Source organism: Gossypium arboreum, chromosome 11, assembly GCF_025698485.1.
Source record: "Gossypium arboreum isolate Shixiya-1 chromosome 11, ASM2569848v2, whole genome shotgun sequence".
Taxonomy (NCBI): domain Eukaryota; kingdom Viridiplantae; phylum Streptophyta; class Magnoliopsida; order Malvales; family Malvaceae; genus Gossypium; species Gossypium arboreum.
In genome coordinates this window covers 55,606,783-55,626,156 of record NC_069080.1, presented here as the reverse complement: position 1 = coordinate 55,626,156, position 19,374 = coordinate 55,606,783, and positions in this window count along the sequence as shown.

Sequence of the window (19,374 nt, the reverse complement as noted above, 5' to 3'; positions counted from 1 at the left end):
TTTGAGTTGGCTTTCTAGAGTAAAGGTCCTTACGTGGTTAATTGACCATTGGAAGTTTGAATGGACATAAAAGGGCATGTGTTAGGTGAAATTATAATGGTTTAATAAAGGTTATAATGGTCAAATGTTTAATATGTTAATATATGTTATAACAAAACTTGAAAATAGGCATTTTATGCTTTGTTTGTGCCGAAAATTGAAGAACAAAAGAAAAGATAAAGAGTTCTAGGGTTCGGCTAGTTGGAAGCTTAATTCGGGTATGTTTTTGCTTCGGTTTTTGATAATTTTTACGTTTTTATGATTGTTGCTAAGTGTACTATAAAGCCCATGCCTCAATTTCTGATTCTGTTAATGATTTGAAAATGTGTCATGGATGAATTCATGAGTTTTGTGTTGTTAAATGATGAAATATGAAAGCATGATGTTAGGTTTATATGTTTTGTCTTTGGATTTTAGATGAATTTGAGCAAATTGGACTAATTTATGATAATGTTATTTTGAGGGACTAAAATGTGAAATAAATGAAATGTATGGACTTGTATGAGAGCCATGAAAATTCGACTAAGCTTGTGTGCAAACAAATTTTGTGTATTTTGTGAATTTATGAAATAGGGACTAAAGTGTCAAAATGTGAAAATGTGAGGGCTAGTTTGTAAAATGCCCTAAATATGTGTTTATGGATTGAATTGAATTATTTGGTGAATAAAAGGGTTAATTTTGAATACATTTAGATCAAGAATGGAAGAATTTGGACTTAGATCGAGGAAAGTCGAAGGTTATTGAGTAGACAGTCTGAGTCAACAAATTTCGAGTACGAGGTAAGTTCGTACTTAAAATATGATGTTAAGTATGTTTTGATGTATGTATTATACATAGGTTGTATATAATCGAATTGGATATTATGGTGATGAAACGGAAGTTTTGGCACTAAGTGTTCGATTTAAACTAGCTTTGGCACTAAGTGTGCGATACCGACTTAGTCTCGGTTATTTGAGATGGCACTAAGTGTACGAAAATATTTAGCTTCAGCTAACCTTATATCACTAAGTGTGCTAATATATAAAATACAAAAAACTTATGGAAAGTCTTATAACATTCAACATGAGGTAAGTACAAAAGTGAATAAGTACGGGAAGCTTCAAGTATGTACATTGCCTAAGTGGTAGATGATGTTATGTATATGAATCTCATTGAGTTGATATAGTTATATGGATTGAAATTGTGCGAATAGTCATAGGTTATCATTTTATGTTCATATATCATGAATGTTTTGAGTACGAGCTTACTAAGCTTTTGAAAGCTTACTCTATGTGATTTCTGTCTGTTTACAGTTATCGTAGCTACTGAAGGCTCAGGGATAGTCGAGGATTGTCACCACACTATCGATCTCATTTTGGTACTTTTAAAAATGTAAATATTTGAAGTATGGCATGTATAGGCTAGTAGTTGTGAAGTAAGTTTTGTGATGTATATAGTTAGACATGAGTTTTGGCTAATTTCTGTTTGAACTCATATTTGATAATGGCTTTTTATATGTGATTTAATTTGGAATTATGGCATGTATCAATTAGATAAAGGAGAAGGTAAGTTTGGAAAGTTCATGGTATAAGAATGGATGATGTTTTTGATATAATCTTACATTATGTTCTAGTATAAAAAGGTAAGATTTATAAGTATGTAAATGATTGATAATATTATGGCATGAATGATGTATGTTTTAGCTTAAAGAATGGTCGATTGGGTTGTACATTTATGCTTGATTCCTTGTTTGTAGGGTGACCCATAATGGGGTGGCAAGTTGGCTTAAACCAAGCCTGCATTATGCCACACAGTCAAAAGCCACCGGCGTGCTTTATGGCCGTGTTTGTTTGGCAGTAACCTCTTAAAAATCACACGGCTTTGACACACGGGTGTGTCATATGGCCGTAGGCATAAGTCAGTAGCTAGCTAAGTATCACACGGCCATAGTACACGAGCGTGTCTATGGGCCATGGGTGAAAGTCAGTATGATCACCCTGTTTTGGCACGGCTGGTTCACATAGGTGTGTCTGATACCCGTGTAAGGCACACGGCCTGGTCACACGGGCGTGTGACCTTAACAAAATAGAAAAATTTCCTAAGTGTTGAAAGTTGTGAACATGTTCGGTTTAGTCCCAACCTCTTGCTAATGCATGTTTAAGGTCTTATTGACCTAATAAAGGGACTTATGTTGATGTTTGACTATGATGCTATGAAGTTTGTGAAATGATTGCGAAGTGTTTTGATATGTTTGGTAATGTCGCTTAACCCTAGTCCGGCGATGGATACGGGTTAGGGGTGTTACACTTCCCCCCTTAGTAACCTGTACCTACTCACCACCTTATTTCTCATTCTCTCACCTTTCTTATTTCTCCATATAGGAAGTCACAGCCCAATACAACAACTATGGCTAGCTCACGAGTTTTTCTACTTTTGTGACTTTCTTTTTTTTTTCTTCTTTCCAATACATTTCACTCATAAATTCTTTTACTTTTCAAGTTCTTTTTCTATTCGTTTTGATTTTCTTTTTCTTTTTTTTTTGTTGCACATATTGGCTAACCTATAATCACTATATCACACTAATCCTTCTTATTTCACTCTGTTTTTACAAAAATATATCTACTTAATCCTCAATACGTATGGCTAGACATCTATAGTCATACAATTCAGGACCAAAGAAAAATGGTAAATACACATTAACATTTTTAGCTCAGGTTTTGTATGAAGGTTTATCAGGAAGTGTTTTCTGGCTCAAAAATAGGTACTAAGGATGAATAAACAAGGTTACCTTTTTGGCTCTAGTTGTATACCAAACAATGCCTTAGGTCATCTCTAGGTATTTCAATATTTACAAATTTAATCAATCAAACAATCATAAATTTAATAGCTTATCATACATACTAACATGCTCATTTCCCTGTATTCTCTATATCATTTGGTATATTCAATTACTCAATGCCTATTTATAGCGTAATATATAGAACTTAGTAGTCTAATAATAAAAAAATTAAAATCATTCACTATCGTGCCAAATTTATAGTAAACGCGATCAACCTATTTACATGCTCCTAACCAATCATTTGTATTTCTACAAGCTCAAGCACACAATTGACAATAAAGAAAATTCCCTATGTTACCCCCCCCCACTTTAGATATCACATTGTTGCTAATGTGCAACCCTGAATAGATAAGGAAAGAAGTTACCTGATTGATTGTGACATTGCAATGGTCTAATGCTGATGCTTCCATCCTTGTTCGTTATAAGTTTGAAAATGTTATGCTCCTTTTATGTAAGGTTCCTACACAGAAAACTTGAAACAAAAAACAAAGCAAATATAAAAGCCTAATGTTAATCTACTCTTAAAATGATAAAAATTAAAATTATCCAAGATTATTACAATTTCAAATAAAAATTAAAATTTTAGTCTAATCATCCTTATCTTCCTCAAAATCCATGTCCCCTCATTCCTCTTCTCATTCTTCGTCACTCTCATCTCTTTCCTCATTTCCTTGCTCTTTTGTCTCATGATAGCTATGCATTGGGCCAAACATATTTGGCGGATAATTAGGTACTTTCATGTTGTTTCACCTTGAAAATTCTTAAAGAATAGGGTCTGTTTCTTGCATCTATCTTATCATTCCGTCTATTTGTGCACCACTGCTCTTGCTCCTTTCCTGTCTAGATGTCAGTTTTGCTTTTCTTTTAAGCAAATCTAGGACATCTATCTTTTATTTTCTCCTTTGATTCCAATTTATAATATGCTTTTGATTGAGTTCTACGTACTAAATGTACATAAAATAGCCTATTAAGCTTTTTTTGGGCTCATGAACTACTCGTTCACTTCTATTGGAACCTCTACACTTTTGCAAAGTGTTGTCACAATATGAGGGAAGAAAATCCTGACCTTTTGGCCACTAACACAACACTTCATACTTTGGTGGATCTATTAACCTATGCATATCTGCTTCTTCTTTAAAATGTCATATAACAAAATAGCTCAGAACGTATTGACATTAGAAACATCAAAAAGCAAGTGTAATTTTAGTGCAAATAGATTGCATCTGCATTTTCACTAATGGGAATATTATAGCTTGATTGAAATTGGTCAAAAGTTCGGTTTGGCTGGAGGTTCCATTCACCTTGATTTTCAGTTAAATATTTGACAATGCTATCCACATTGATATCTTGAAATCTTATTAGATCAATGTTTTCTAAACAAAATTAGAGTCTAATATGGAGCATCGTAATATTTACAAATCCTTTTTGGAGAGAATGACACATCCTTACCTCATACCGTTATCGTTTTCCATATGACACCATGTGGTCTCCGAATTTCCTCGTCCCTAAGAACAGCGTAAAATTCTTACTCAAAAGGAATAACATTGTTTTCATTTGGAATTCTGCAGAAATGCTCCTATTTATGATATCGTACTAAAGACCAAATTTCATTGCAAAGAACCTGTAACACCTCTAACCCGAATCCGTCGCCAGAACAGGGTTACGAAGCAGTACCGGAGTTTAAAGAACAAATAATAGACATTTCATAACTCTTTAGTAATCATATCAGATTTCATTCAAATTTCATCATATATTCCCTTACATAAGCCTTCGAGGCCCAAATCATGCATTAGAATTAGGTCGGGACTAAACCAGGTACTCAGAGAATTTTTCGTGAAATTTCAAAAATTTTCCTAGGTGTAGGGGTCGCACACCTGTGTCGTCAGGTCATATGGCTCACACCGCTAGGGACATGCCCATGTCTTAGGCCGTGTAACTCTCTGACTTGGGTCGCACAGCCAAGTCACATCCCTGTGTGCTAAGCCGTGTGTAGGTGTAAGGGTCACACGGCCAAGGCACACGCTCGTGTGCTAGGCCGTGTGATCAATTCTGAGCATTTTGTTTTGACATTTTAAAGATGCAGGGGACACATGGCCGGGTCACACGTCCATGTGCTAGGCTGTGTGTCACACACGGCTGAGACACATGCCCGTTTCTCTACCTGTGTGGACGAAAATAGGCTATTTTCCAAGCCACATTTCTCATCCTTCTTGTCTTTCACCTACACCTACACCAACACTTAAACACATTCACAAACCATTTCAAAGCTTTCAAAACAAGTCCAAATCATGTCTTAAACATGACATAATATCACATACAACCAATGTACCCTTACCACAAATAACCATTTATTATCATGTTAATCTATCTTTCATATTTATTTATTTACCAAATGTACACATGCATGGTCACATTCATTTTCAAACATGATAGATCCACTTATAAACATATCAAAATATGTCAAACACAAGCCATTCCAATGGCTAGTTTCATTCAACACATTTACATGTCATTATTGGCTAAATAACCTATACATGCCATTATAACCATAATTGATTTACTCTATACTAAAATGGGCTAATAGATAGTGTGAGTGATCTTTGCCAAGCTTCCAATCCAACAAGCTTCTGAATTACTATTGAACTGGGGAAAATAAAATAGAGTAAGCATATTATGCTTAGTAAGTTCGTATAATATGGTAATAAAATTACCATTCATTTAAATTCAATATAAACATAAAAGGCATATTCAATTAACTGAATCACGAGCCCTAACACATATCCTCATCACCCGTGTTAGTTATACATTCCACTATAACATCAAGAAACATATATAGGCTCAACAATAATCAAATTTATTCATATGCTTTTCACATCATGTATTCATGTAACATGTACAAATCATATCCCTGTATTTCAAGTTCAATTTCATAATAATTCATCTCAAGCTCAGATTATTCCATGTCAGAACTTTACTTATTAAATCATTCGAAATATCAATGTCACACAAATAGTATACTCAAGATGTAAACGTATTCATCAAATTTATTTCATGTACAGATATCATCATCTTATGTTTCCATATATCATGTATCATCATTTTCATGTATTTTTGCCAGATACTTGTAATAGTTTATTTCCTATTCATATCTTCTCATGTCAGGATTTTTTCCCGTTGAATTTATTTGAAATATTGATGGATACACAGGTAGTACACTCGAGGTGTACAAATCAGGATCCGTCAATTCATAATCAGGGGTACCTGTTAGGGCACATAACCAGAGAGCACACTCTCGAGCCACATATCAGGTTGCTCAGATGAGCTATGTAACCATGTAACAGGGCACTTATCTGAGCTGATTAGGAAACTCATAAGAGTTTTACTCAGGAAGCTCATAGAGCTTATTAGATATCTCTGAAGAGATACTATTAGGAAGCACTGGATAAGGTAGCAGAGAGTTCAAGTGAGCTTAACAAGGTGGTCATGAAGAGCTGCGTTTCTGTTCGCATTATATGCAGGATCACAACCGATCGCATATCAAGACGCTCAAAAAGAGCTATGGTAGTGCGCAACACATGCTAAATCATTACCGATCAGGTGCTCGCAGGAAATATATAATATGATGCTCGAGAGGGATTTTATTAGGATTCTCGTCTAAGCTAAATCTCGTTCGCAACATATGCAGGACCTTAATATTAATACAGGAAAATAATGTATCCATCTACTTTCATTTTTTCAAACATGATTTAACATTTTCAGGCATTATCAGGCATGTGATTATTTCATACATTTATAATATTCACAATACTCAAATAAACACATTTCTCATACATTTCAAGCATAAAAGTAACATTTTTATCATTTATCATTTATCGGGCATTATCTATTATCGGATTTTGTCGGATATGTTTTCAATGTCATACATATATGATATTTATACAATTCACATACACAACATTTAATTCAAGCATATAAATACACACAATTTAGTTACACGAACTTACCTCGACAAATGTTCGTGTAAATAAAATCTACTAATCTGACATTTTCTCTTTTCCTCGTTTTAACTCTGAATTTGGTCTATCCAGATCTATATGAGAAAATTTAACATCAATTTAATAAAATTTAAACTAAATTCATTCCAAGTAACATCTTAGGAAAAATTACTAGTTTGCCCTTAAACTTTTAATTAATGATGATTTCGTCCCTCGGCTCGGAACATGAAATTCAGGCAATTTAATCCTTGTTCCAAGCCTAGACGATTTTTACATGTAACATTTACAGCACATGTATTTCATAAAATTCAAAATTTTTACATGAATTTTACAACTTTTCAATTTAGTCATTAAATCATGTTTTCATCAAAGTTTACTTCATAAAAGTTGTTTATCTATCAACAATCTTTCATTTTCTACTATAAATTTCAAAATTTCAGCATATTCATCCATGGAAAAATTTTCATACTTTGATAACTTTACAAATTAATCCCCAAAATAGCTAGATTAGGTTATCCCGATCTCAAAAATATAAAAATTATGAAAAATGGGACTTGAATACTTACCTAATTAGCCAAGAAAGCTTTCTTTCTCTTTCCTAGGGTTTCCATGCAATTTGGGGAAGAAGATGACATAAAATGATGATATTTTGTTATTTAATTAATTTATCACCTTTTATTTTTATCTTTCCAATTTCATTCTTTTCTTTATTTTATTTTCCATGGATGAATCATCATCCTTAACAACTAAGCATTTTTAAGGGTCTAATTACCATATAAGGACCTTCACTTTAAATTTCTATAGCTATTTAATCCTTTTAGCTATTAGAACTCAACTTTTACACTTTGTGCAATTTGGTCCGTTATCAAATTAAACATGTAATCAGTAAAATTTCTTTACAAAATTTTCATACGACATTATTATCATACTACAGATCATAAAATAATATTAATATAATTTTTATTTTCGAACTTAGACCTGTGGTCCCGAAACCACTGTTCTGATTTTACCAAAAATGGCCTATTACAGAACCATTGATGGTTTGAATCCTCTTTCCTGAATAAAGGTTTTACGTTGAAGCTCGAGGAAATATTTTTTGGCATTGTGGTTTCAAAATTTTAAAGGATTCAAAACTATTTGTGGTTCTTGTATATTTGTTTTTAGATTTCCTAGGTGGGATATTCAGTTGATCATATTCTAAAAACTAACAACCAATCATGCAATGTAACCAATGAAACTGTAGAAATAAGTTAGGAACCTTAACCTCAATTAATTTCTTTGAATTCCTTATGAAAGCTTTGCTCATTGTGGATGTTGGTCCTTTCCACTTGCACACAAAAGATAGTAGAAAATACAAATTCGGTGTAACAACCCGTTTTTGGGTCAAATCAGAACAATGGTTTCAGGACCAAAAATTTGAAGTAGAAATATTTATTTTATTCTTATTTTAAGGTCTACAATATGATAAAATAATTGTGTAAAAATTTCGTTAAGAAATTTTATCGATTGGGTGCTCAATTTGACTAAAAAGACTAAATTGCAATAGGTGCAAAATTTAAATTCTATAAGTTAAAGGTGTCTAATTGTTATGAACCTTTAATTAGAGGTTCTTAAATGGAAATTAGACCATTATACCTTTGGATGGAAAACAAAATTAACAAATAAAAAGTCCATCTTCTTCAATTTAGTCCCCCATAGCCAAAAATTTTAAAGGAAGACATAGCTAGGGTTTGGCCAAACTTTCAAGCTCGATTGTAAGTGCGTTCTTGTCCCGTTTTTAATGATTTTTATATTTTTGAGATCATTGTAACTTGATTTAGGTATTTCAAGGACTAATTTGAAAGAAAGCTAAAGTATACAATTTTACTCATGTTGAATATGTTTCTATTTTGATGTTTGATGGTAGAAAATGCATGTTCGTTGTTAGTTAAACAATGTTTGTAAAGTAATTTTTGATAAAAACGTTAAATAGGGACTTTTTGGTAAAAGTCTATAAAATGTTAGAAATGTGTGAAAAAATGAAAAATGTGGTCTTTTATGAGTACAAATAGTATTCAGCTAGGCTTGGGTTGTGATAAAATTGAAAGAAATTCATTTTACGAGCCTAGGAACTAAATTGTAAAATGTCAAAAAGTTAGGGGTAAAAATGTAAATTTTATCATAATATGTTTTTGGGCTGAATTGTATGATGTGATGATTAAATAAGTTAAATGTGGTATTATAGATCAAGAAAAATGAAGTTCAGGTCTAGATCGGCGCAAAAATAAAGTAATTAACGAATAGATCCCTTTGGCCGTTTTTGTAACCGAGGTAAGTTCGTATGTTAAATAGGCTTTATTACCATTGTATTTTTATTACTTTAATATTGTATGAATTGTATAAACGAATCTATAAACATGTCCGACGACGTTTTGGCAAGCGAGAAATCCCAATTGAACCTTATGAATAGATTAGGATACAAGTAACATGTCACTAGGGTTTTGTGTTATGTGATCTGGGTGCTGGTCCTGTACGTCCTACCTGTCGCTGAGTATACCATCATATGTTGCTATTACTTGATAGCTTGTGTGAGCAGCACCGAGTAGCTACGTCTTGACTGGCAGCTTGTGTGAGCAAGCCTGTTAATGGCTCGAGAGTGAGCATATATGTGTTGTGAGATAGAGGTAGCTATGGCTACATATGTGGCACCTTGTGTGCAAGGTTTTCCTGAGTATTTGATATTATTATTACAAGTGGTTCATTGGGTATAACAATGAGGAGACTAAGTATCAAATGTGGTACAGGTATGTACTTAAAGCTTGTGATTATTAATTCGTGAAATGACGGTTTCAAGGTATGTTGTGCTGGAAGTGAATTATGATCATGAGATTTTGGTAAATTACATTATCTTATGTTATATTACTTGCATGTTAATGTGTGGTAAGGTTTGCTTATTTCTTTCATACGAGTTTACTAAGCTATATAGCTTACTCCGTTTTATTTTTCATTTTGGGTACCAATGATTTTAAACATTTTGAGAATATGGCATGTATGGAGGCTTGGTCATTTTGTTATATGTGTCGTTATTAATTTGGCCAAATGTATTGACATGTAATTATCAAAGGCTTGATGTGGTATTTGGCCATGTAACTTGGCTCATTTTGGTTGAATTGGTTGCAAGCTTATATATATATATATTAAATATGCATGCATGTGCAATTATCTCTTGTGTGATGTGGTTTATAAATGTTTGATAAACAATTGAATGTGGCTTAATGGTTTTGTTGTTGAAAGGTAGATTGACTCATTGGTATGCTAGGAAAACTAAGTAAAATTATGCATGTTATTGGTAGCTATATTGGAATTTTTAGAATGTGAGTTTGGTATGATTTGGATTGGAAAAATATGATGTTGTAAAAATGTTGAGCGTGGATAATGAAATGACATGATTTGGATTTGTTTGTGAATGTTTCGGCTACCTAAATATGCCATGATTTATGCCATTAAGATTGTGGATGTGTATGTGCAAATAAGGGTGACAAATGACTTGGTAAATAGCATTTATTTTGCCCACACAGGTAGACACACAGGCGTGTGTCTAGACCGTGTGTGACACTCGATCTGCCCCATGGGCATGTGTTTTGGCCATGTCCCCTGCACCTTAATTTTGAGAAACAGAATGCTCGAAATTGAGCACATGGGCAAAGAGATGGGCGTATGTCTTAGCCGTGTGTGGGACACGGCCTCAAGCAAGGGCATGTGTCCCAACCGTGTGGAGTCTGCACCTATTTTATGAAAATTAAACTAACCACACGGCCTAGCACACGGGTGTGTGAGTTGGCCTTGTGACTTCAATTTGTTCATGCTTTGCAGAACAGAGAGTTACAAAGGTTAGGGACACAAGCGTGTGTGACCACACGACCTGCCCACATGGGCGTGTCCCAAACCACATGGGTGTATGATTCCTGTACATGGTAAAAATTTTTTAAGTTTTGAAAAAATTTCCTAAGCGCTCGATTTAGTCCCAAACCACTTCCAAAGTATGTTTTAGGCCTTGTAGGCTCGTATTAGGGACTTTATGATTGAATACAAATCATTTTTAATTTGGTTGGAATTTATGACTTAGAATTGTATGTTTGTTTGCGATGTAAGTTTAGTAATGCCTTGTATCCTATTCCGGCGTTGAATACGGGTAAGGGGTGTTACATTTAGTGGTATTAGAGCTATAGTTTAGTCGATTCTCAGACTGACGTAGTGTGTGTAAAAGTCTATCTATACATGGCATATATAGTATTTGATAGTGTGATGACTCCTGACTATTTAAATTGTGTTTTCATCTAGTAAATAAATCCCAACCGAGAGGTAGCTGTTGATGTTGAAAGTAATGTGTTGGCTCCCGCCCAAGGGACAGCGCCATCTGAGAGTAGACCAGTAACTGTTAGTTAGGGAGGAGAAGCTAGGGGAGGCTTCTGTCGAAGGATGAACCAGTGGTTTGCCGAGTTTGTTCAAATGAATCTGACTGCCTAACATCCTCCACCCCTACCTAACGCCCAATCGGTTCCTATAGCTCCCCAAAGTGTGGAATTATTAAAACTGAACGAGCCTCTAGTTGATAAAATTCAAAAATAAGGGGCTGAAGAATTTAGATCAAATGTTGAAAATGATCCCGAGAGAGCAGAACTTTGGCTTGAGAACTCTATCAGGGTATTTAATGAGCTTACTTACACACCGGATGAGTTTTTGAAATGTGCTATATCACTTCTAAGAGACTTGGCATATTAGTGGTGGAATACTTTAATATCAATGGTATCGAGAGAAAAGGTTACCTCGGAATTCTTTCAAGATGAGTTCAGAAAGAAATATATCAGTCAATGGTTCATTGATTAGAAGCGCAAAGAGTTTTTTGAGCTGAAACAGGGTCGTATATCTGTGACTGAATATGAGTGAGAGTTTGTTAGGCTCAGTAATTATGCTCGGGAATGTGTTGAATGAAGATATCAGACTGCTAGTTGGGATTTTAGAGTTGAAAGAATTTGTTCTGCTAGTCGAATGAGCTTGTAAAACTGAAGAGTTGAGCAAAGAAAAGAGAAACGCTGAGCTTGATACTAGAGATTTGAGAAAGAGATCGCTGAATAAGTCATTTCAGTCTTTATCAAAGAAATCGAGGGATTTGTATACTGGTTCGAGTGTTTCAACTGGATATCCTAACAGGGATCGTAGGAAGCAATATTCGGGTTCTAAGGCCCAAACTACGTCAATAGGCAGTGTTGGTAATGCTAGGTCTAATAGACCTAAATGTCAACACTGTGGTAGATGACATCCCGATGAATGTAGAATTAATAATTGAGATGCTTTAAATATGGCTCCCAAGATCACTTTATTCGAGATTTCCCTAAAATGACTGAAAAAGATAGTTTTCAGAATGCAAGACCGAGCAACACTGCCACTAAAGGGAGGCCACCGAGAAATACGGGAAATGAAAACAATAGTAAAGGTGTAACAAAAGATTTAACTACGAGATCAAAGGTTAGAGCACCTGCTAGAACCTACGCTATTCGTGCTAGCGAGGATGCGTCATCCCCTGATGTTATCACTGATACATTTTCTCTCTATGATACTAATGTAGTTGCATTGATTGATCCTAGATCGACTCATTCTTATATTTGCATGAATTTGGTATCTAGTAAGAATTTGCCTATTGAGTTTACTAATTTTGTGATTAAAGTGTCAAACCCCTTAGGAAAATATGTTTTAGTTAATAAAGTTTGCAAGAATTGTCCTTTAGTTATTCGGGGTAACTGTTTTCCGGCTGACTTAATGCTTTTATCATTTGATGAGTTCAATGTTATTCTTGGAATGGATTGGTTGACTCTACATGATGTCGTAATGAATTGTAGACGACAGATTATTGAATTGAAATGTCAAAATAATGAAATTCTTCGGATTGAACCGGATGAGTTGGGTGAATTTCCTATTGTGATTTCGTCGATGTCAGCTCAGAGGTATGTGAGAAAGGGTTGTGAAGCTTATCTTGCGTATGTATTGAATACAAAAGTGTCTGAATTGAAGATCGAATCTGTGCCGATAGTTTGTGCATACCTGGATGTGTTTCCGGAAGAGTTGCCTGGATTACCGCTGATCAGAGAGGTTTAGTTCACTATTGTTTAGTATTGCGAACTTCATCGATATCGATAGCCCCTGATAGAATGGCTCCAACCAAATTGAAATAATTGAAGTTTCAGTTGCAAGAGTTGACAGATAAGGGTTTTGCGAGACAGAGTTTTTCGCCTTGGGGTGCACCAGTGATATTCGTCAAAAAGAAAGACGCATCCATGAGACTTTGTATAGATTATTGTTCGCTTAACAAGGTTGCTATCAAGAACAAGTATCCTTTACCAAGAATTGATAATTTGTTCGATCAGTTGAAAGGGACAACAATGTTCTCGAAGATAGACTTGAGATCAGGCTATTACCAGTTGAGAGTTAAAAAGTCGAATGTGTCGAAGACTGCATTTATAACGAGGTAAGGGCATTATGAATTTCTTGTTATGCCTTTTGGATTAACAAATGCTCCTGCAGTTTTTATAGACTTGATGAATCAAATTTTCTGACTGTATTTAGATAATTTTGTGGTTGTATTTATTGATGACATCCTGATTTATTCCCGAGATGAGTTTGAGTATGCCAAAAATTTAAGAATTGTATTGCAGACTTCAAGAGATAAGAAATTGTTTGTTAAATTCAACAAAAATGAGTTTTGGTTCCGAGAAGTTAGATATTTGGGACACATTGTTTCAGGGAAAGGTATACGGGTTGATCCGAGTAAGATTTCAGCAGTTGTTGATTTGAAACCATCGAGGAATGTATCCGAAGTTAGAAGCTTTTTGGCTTTGGATGGTTATTATCTATGTTTTGTTAAGGGATTTTCGATGATTGCTACACCTATGGCCAGATTGTTACAAAGTGATGTGAAATTTGAGAGGTCTGAGAAATGTCAAAAGAGTTTTGAACAATTGAAAGCATTGTTGACTGAGGCACCGGTATTAGTGCAACCTGAGTCGAGGAAAGAGTTTGTGATTTTCAGTGACGCATCCTTGAACAGTCTTGGTTGTGTGTTGATGCAAGATGATAAAGTGATAGCTTATGCCTAGAGATTGTTGAAACCGCATGAAAAGAATTATCCGACACACGACTTGGAATTGGTTGCTATTGTGTTCACTTTAAAAAATTTAGAGGCACCACTTATTTGGTGAGAAGTGTTACTTCATTACTAATCACAAGAGTTTAAAGTATTTGATGACTCAGAAAGATTTGAATTTGCGACAACGAAGATGGCTCGAGCTATTGAAAGATTATGAATTAGTGATCGACTATCACATGGGGAAAGCGAACGTAGTCAAAGACGCTTTAAGTAGAAAGACTTTGTTTGCTTCGAGGGAAATGAATACTTAGTTAACTTTATCTCATGATGGATCAATTCTGGCCGAGTTAAAAGCTAGACCGGTGTTTCTTCAGTAAATTTGCGAAGCTCAGAAAGGTGATAATGAGTTGCAAGCGAAAAGAGTTCAATGCGAATCGAATAGTGATTCAAAATATTAAATTGGATTCGATGATTGTTTGAGGTTCCGACGTAGAATTTGTGTACCGAGAGATACTAAACTGATTTAGAAAATTCTTTATGAAGCACATAATGGTTGTTTATCTATTCATCCTGGAAGTACAAAGATGCATAATGATTTGAAGAAAGTGTATTGGTGGTCAGGCATGAAACGAGACATTTCAGGGTTTGTAACGAGATGCTTGATTTTTCAACAAGTGAAAGCCGAACATCAAGTGCCTTCAGTTTTATTTCAGTTTGTGACTATACCCGAGTGGAAATGGGATAGAGTTACGATGGATTTCGTAACGAGGTTACCTCTGACTCCGAAGAAGAATGATAATGTATGGGTCGTTGTTGATAGATTGACAAAATTGGCTCATTTCGTTCTAGTACGTACCGATTATTCACTTGATAAACTAGTTGAATTGTACATTGTTGAAACAGAAGGATAACAAATTTTAGGTTGGTGATAAAGTGTTTCTGAAAGTGTCTCTATGGAAGAAAATTCTTAGATTTGGTCACAAAGGCAAGTTGAGTCCTTGTTTCATTGGGTCATATGAAATTATTGAAAGAATAGTGCCAGCGGCATATCGACTAGCTTTGTCATCGGAATTAGAAAGAATCCACAATGTGTTTCATGTATCGATGTTACGACGATACCGATCAGATCTTTTGCATTTAATTTCCCCTACAGATATTGAGATTACACCCGATATGACATACGGTGAAGAACCGATCAAAGTGTTAACTCGAGAGGTTAAACAGTTGAGAAATAAAAACATAGCTCTAGTGAAAGTTTTGTGGCAACGACACGGGTCGAAGAGGCTACGTGGGAACCCAAGGAAGCTATGAGAAAACAGTACCCTAACCTTTTTTCAGGTAAGATTTTCGAGGACGAAAATCCCTAAAAGGGGGAGAGTTGTAACAGCTCGTTTTTGGGTCAAATAAGAACAGTAGCTTCGGGACCACCAATCTGAAGTAGAAATATTTATTTTATTTTTATTTTAAGGTCTACAGTATGATAAAATAATTGTGTAAAAATTTCGTTAAGAAATTTTATAGATTGGGTGCCCAATTTGACTAGAAGGACTTAATTGCAATATGTGCAAAAAGTGAATCCTATAAGTTAAAGGTGTCTAATTGTTATGAACCTTTAATTAGAGGTCCTTAAATGACAATTAGACCATTATACCTAGGATGGACAAAACTAGACATGGTTAGGTGAAATTTCAAAGTTATGCATTAAGGGTATTTTAATAATTTGGTTAATAAAGACAAAATTAACAAATAAAAGTGTCCATCTTCTTCAATTTAGTCCCCCATAGCCAAAAATTTCAAGGGAAGAAATAGCTAGGGTTTGGCCAAGCTTTCAAGCTCGATTGTAAGTTCGTTCTTGTCCCATTTTTAATGATTTTTATATTTTTGAGATCGTTGTAACTTGATTTAGCTATTTCAAGGACTAATTTGAAAGAAAGTTAAAGTATAAAATTTTAATTATGTTGAATATATTTTTATTTTGATGTTTGATGGTAAAAAATGCATGTTCGTTGTTAGTTAAACAACGTTTGTAAAGTGATTCTTGATAAAAATGTTAAATAGGGACTTTTTTTGTAAAAGTCTATAAAATGTGTAGAAAAGTGTGAACAAATAAAACATGTGGGCTGTTATGAGTACAAATAATATTTGTCTAAGCTTGGGTATTGATGAAATTGAAAGAAATTTATTTTACTAGCCTAGGGACTAAATTGTAAAATGTCAAAAAGTTAGGGGTAAAAATGTAAATTTTTTCATAATTTGTTTTTGGTCTGGATTGAATAATGTGATGATTAAATAAGTTAAATGTGGTATTATAGATCATAAAAATAAAGTTCGGGTCTAGACCGGGGGAAAAATAAAGTAATTGATGAATAGATCCCTTTGGCTGTTTTTGTAACCAAGGTAAGTTCGTATGTTAAATAAGCTTTATTATAATTGTATTTTTAATGCTTTAATATTGTATGAATTGTATAAATGTCTCTATGTGTAACAGGCCGATTTAGACCCTATTCGAAACGGTAGTTTCGGGACCATGAATCCGAGTAAGAAAAATATTTAAAAATTATTTTCTGTGTTTATTATGTGTGAATTTGTATGTGTGAAATTTTCGTGGTTTAATTTTTTCGTTTGAGTGTCCGATTAAATAAAAAGACTTAATAGCATAAAATGAAAATTTGATGGTTATATGTATAAAGGCCGAATTGCTATTGTCTTATTAATTTGAGGTATCTAAAATGCAATTTGACCATGAGATTATGGTTAAATAAGTAAAATGAATAATATGTAATAATAATATAAAACATAAAATAAAACATAAGTGTTCATACTTTGTTCTTGCTGAAACCTAAAAGAAAAGGAAAGAAATTAAAGCTTAGGGCATTCGACATTATTAAAGCTTGATTCAAGGTGAGTTTTAGTTCGGTTTTTGATAATTTTTACGTTTTTGAGATCGTTTCTGTAACACCCCTTACCCGTATCTGAGGCCGGGCTAAGGTACGAGGCGTTACCAGACAAACATACAAACATTAAACTAAAATACGAGCCATAAAATTTTAGTCATATTTCAAAGCGTTCATTCTCTTACACATAGTCCCTTATTTGAGTCTACAGAGCTCAAAACATACTTTAGAAAGGGTTTGGGACTAAACCGAGAACTTACGAAAATCTTAGAAATTTCATGCTTTAAGGCTCCACACGCCCGTGTCCCAAAGTCGTGTTCCATACACGACTGAGACACATGGTCGTGTCTCTGCCTGTGTGGAATATACCTAGGCTATTTTCCAAGCTTTGGTCAACCTTGATCTCTTACACACTTATACAAAATCAAAAGCATATAACATGGTATTCATTTAATGATTAAACATCCTCAATTAAACCACAAACATAGCATTTGTATGTCATCATACATGTGTCTCTCATACTCATTTTACCTTGTTTATTATAGTACCACTTATACATTTATGCCAAGATTATCATCTTACCAAATATCTTCAGCTTAATCATCAAGCATTCATATTTAAAGCTAGATCATATCTTTATAAAATACCACGATTCAGATGCGTAGAATAACATGTTTGCCTGAAACATTTCTGTAACACCCCGTACCCGAGTCCGTTACTGGAGTCGAACACAAGGTGCACACAAACTTGACTTAATCATTTCCACTGTCCATTTAAAAATTTCCAGACAAGCTGGTTACTGCATCACTGTAGCCTTAAAAATCATATCTTGAGTTTCAAAAATCGAAAATCAGTTTTGTAATTTTTCCCCGAAACTAGACTCATATGTCCATCTACAGATTTTTTTCTAGAATTTTTGGTTGGGCCAATTAGTACAGTTTATTATTTAAAGTCTCCCCTATTCCAGGGTTCGACTACACTGACCTTTATGCATTACGAATTGGATATCTTCCTATACAGGTCTTCAATACTGTTGCCGTTTGTTTCTATAGAAACTAGACTCAGAGAGGAATCTATACATATATGGAATGACTCCTAATTATCTCTGGTTAATTTAAAATGAATTTCCAAAGTCGGAACAGGGGATCCAGAAACCGTTCTGGCCCTGTTTCACGAGAACTTTAATATCTCTTAACATATAACTCATATGACCGTTTCGTTTCTTCCATGTGAAAGTAGATTCGTCAAGGTTCATTTACATAATTTATTCACTATTTAATACCATTCCTACTATTTTTAGTGATTTTTCACATCTACGTCACTGCTGCTGTCAGCATCTGCCTTTAAGGTAGGCTTTACCTATTTCATGATTTCCATGATTCAATTGGCCCTTTTTGCATACATAGCACAAAGTGTGATCATGATTAACCATTCCAATGGCTAATCGTTCAAAACAATTCCATACCTCGTAATGATCAACATACAAACGATTATAGTACTATGCTAAAAACGTATATAAGCCATTTTCGCATGGCTATCCAAGTTTACACAAAACTGAAAGGTACATGACCTACAACAAAAGGGTAGTCCTATACATGCCATTTCAAAGTTCAACCAAAATTGTACCAAAATGAGGGCTTTGATAGTGTGGATGACTTCGACTTCGATGATCCCGAATCCGATAGCTAACGAGCGAAACCTATAAAACAGAGAGCCAAAGCAACGGGGTAAGCATTTTAATGCTTAGTAAGTCTCAAGCAATGAAATCAGCTTTGACTAAAGTATTACATTCACATAGCTAAATGAATCACTCTATTAATACACATTCTCATAATCATACTTACTTCACATTACCGACCCTTATGTTCATACACAAAAGAACAACTTAGCCAAAGGCCGGTAGCTCGTTTATCAACTGAGCGAATACTCACTTGTAAGGACTCAACTAATTCAAGCACATACGAACATACCTCATTGCTGGAATTTTCACAAGTGTATAAACTGAAATTTTACAGCAAGATTGCTCATTTCCGAGTCACGTACCTTCGGGATTTAACCGGATACAACCACAAGCACAATTGCCTTCGGGTCTTAACCCGGATTTGGTAACTTGCACCATTGCCTTCGGGTCTTAGCCCGGATATAACAACTCGCACGAATGCCTTCGGGTCTTAGCCCGGACATAATCACTAGCATAAATGCCTTCGGGACTTAGCCCGGATATCATTCAAATGCTCATGTACACATATATCAATAATCACGACACATCCATATTTCATTTTCGTTACTAAGGCTCAAACACAAAATATTTATCAAACCTTTACAATTTCGGCTCAATAGCCACACACAAGGAGCATGATTTCAATATAATTCAAGTAGGGTCATTACTCGAAGACTTACCTCGGATGTTGTCGAACAATTTCGACGGCTATTCAACTACTTTTTCCTTCCCTTTATCGGATTTAGCTCCCCTTTGCTCTTGAGCTTAATTTAACAAATAAATTGATT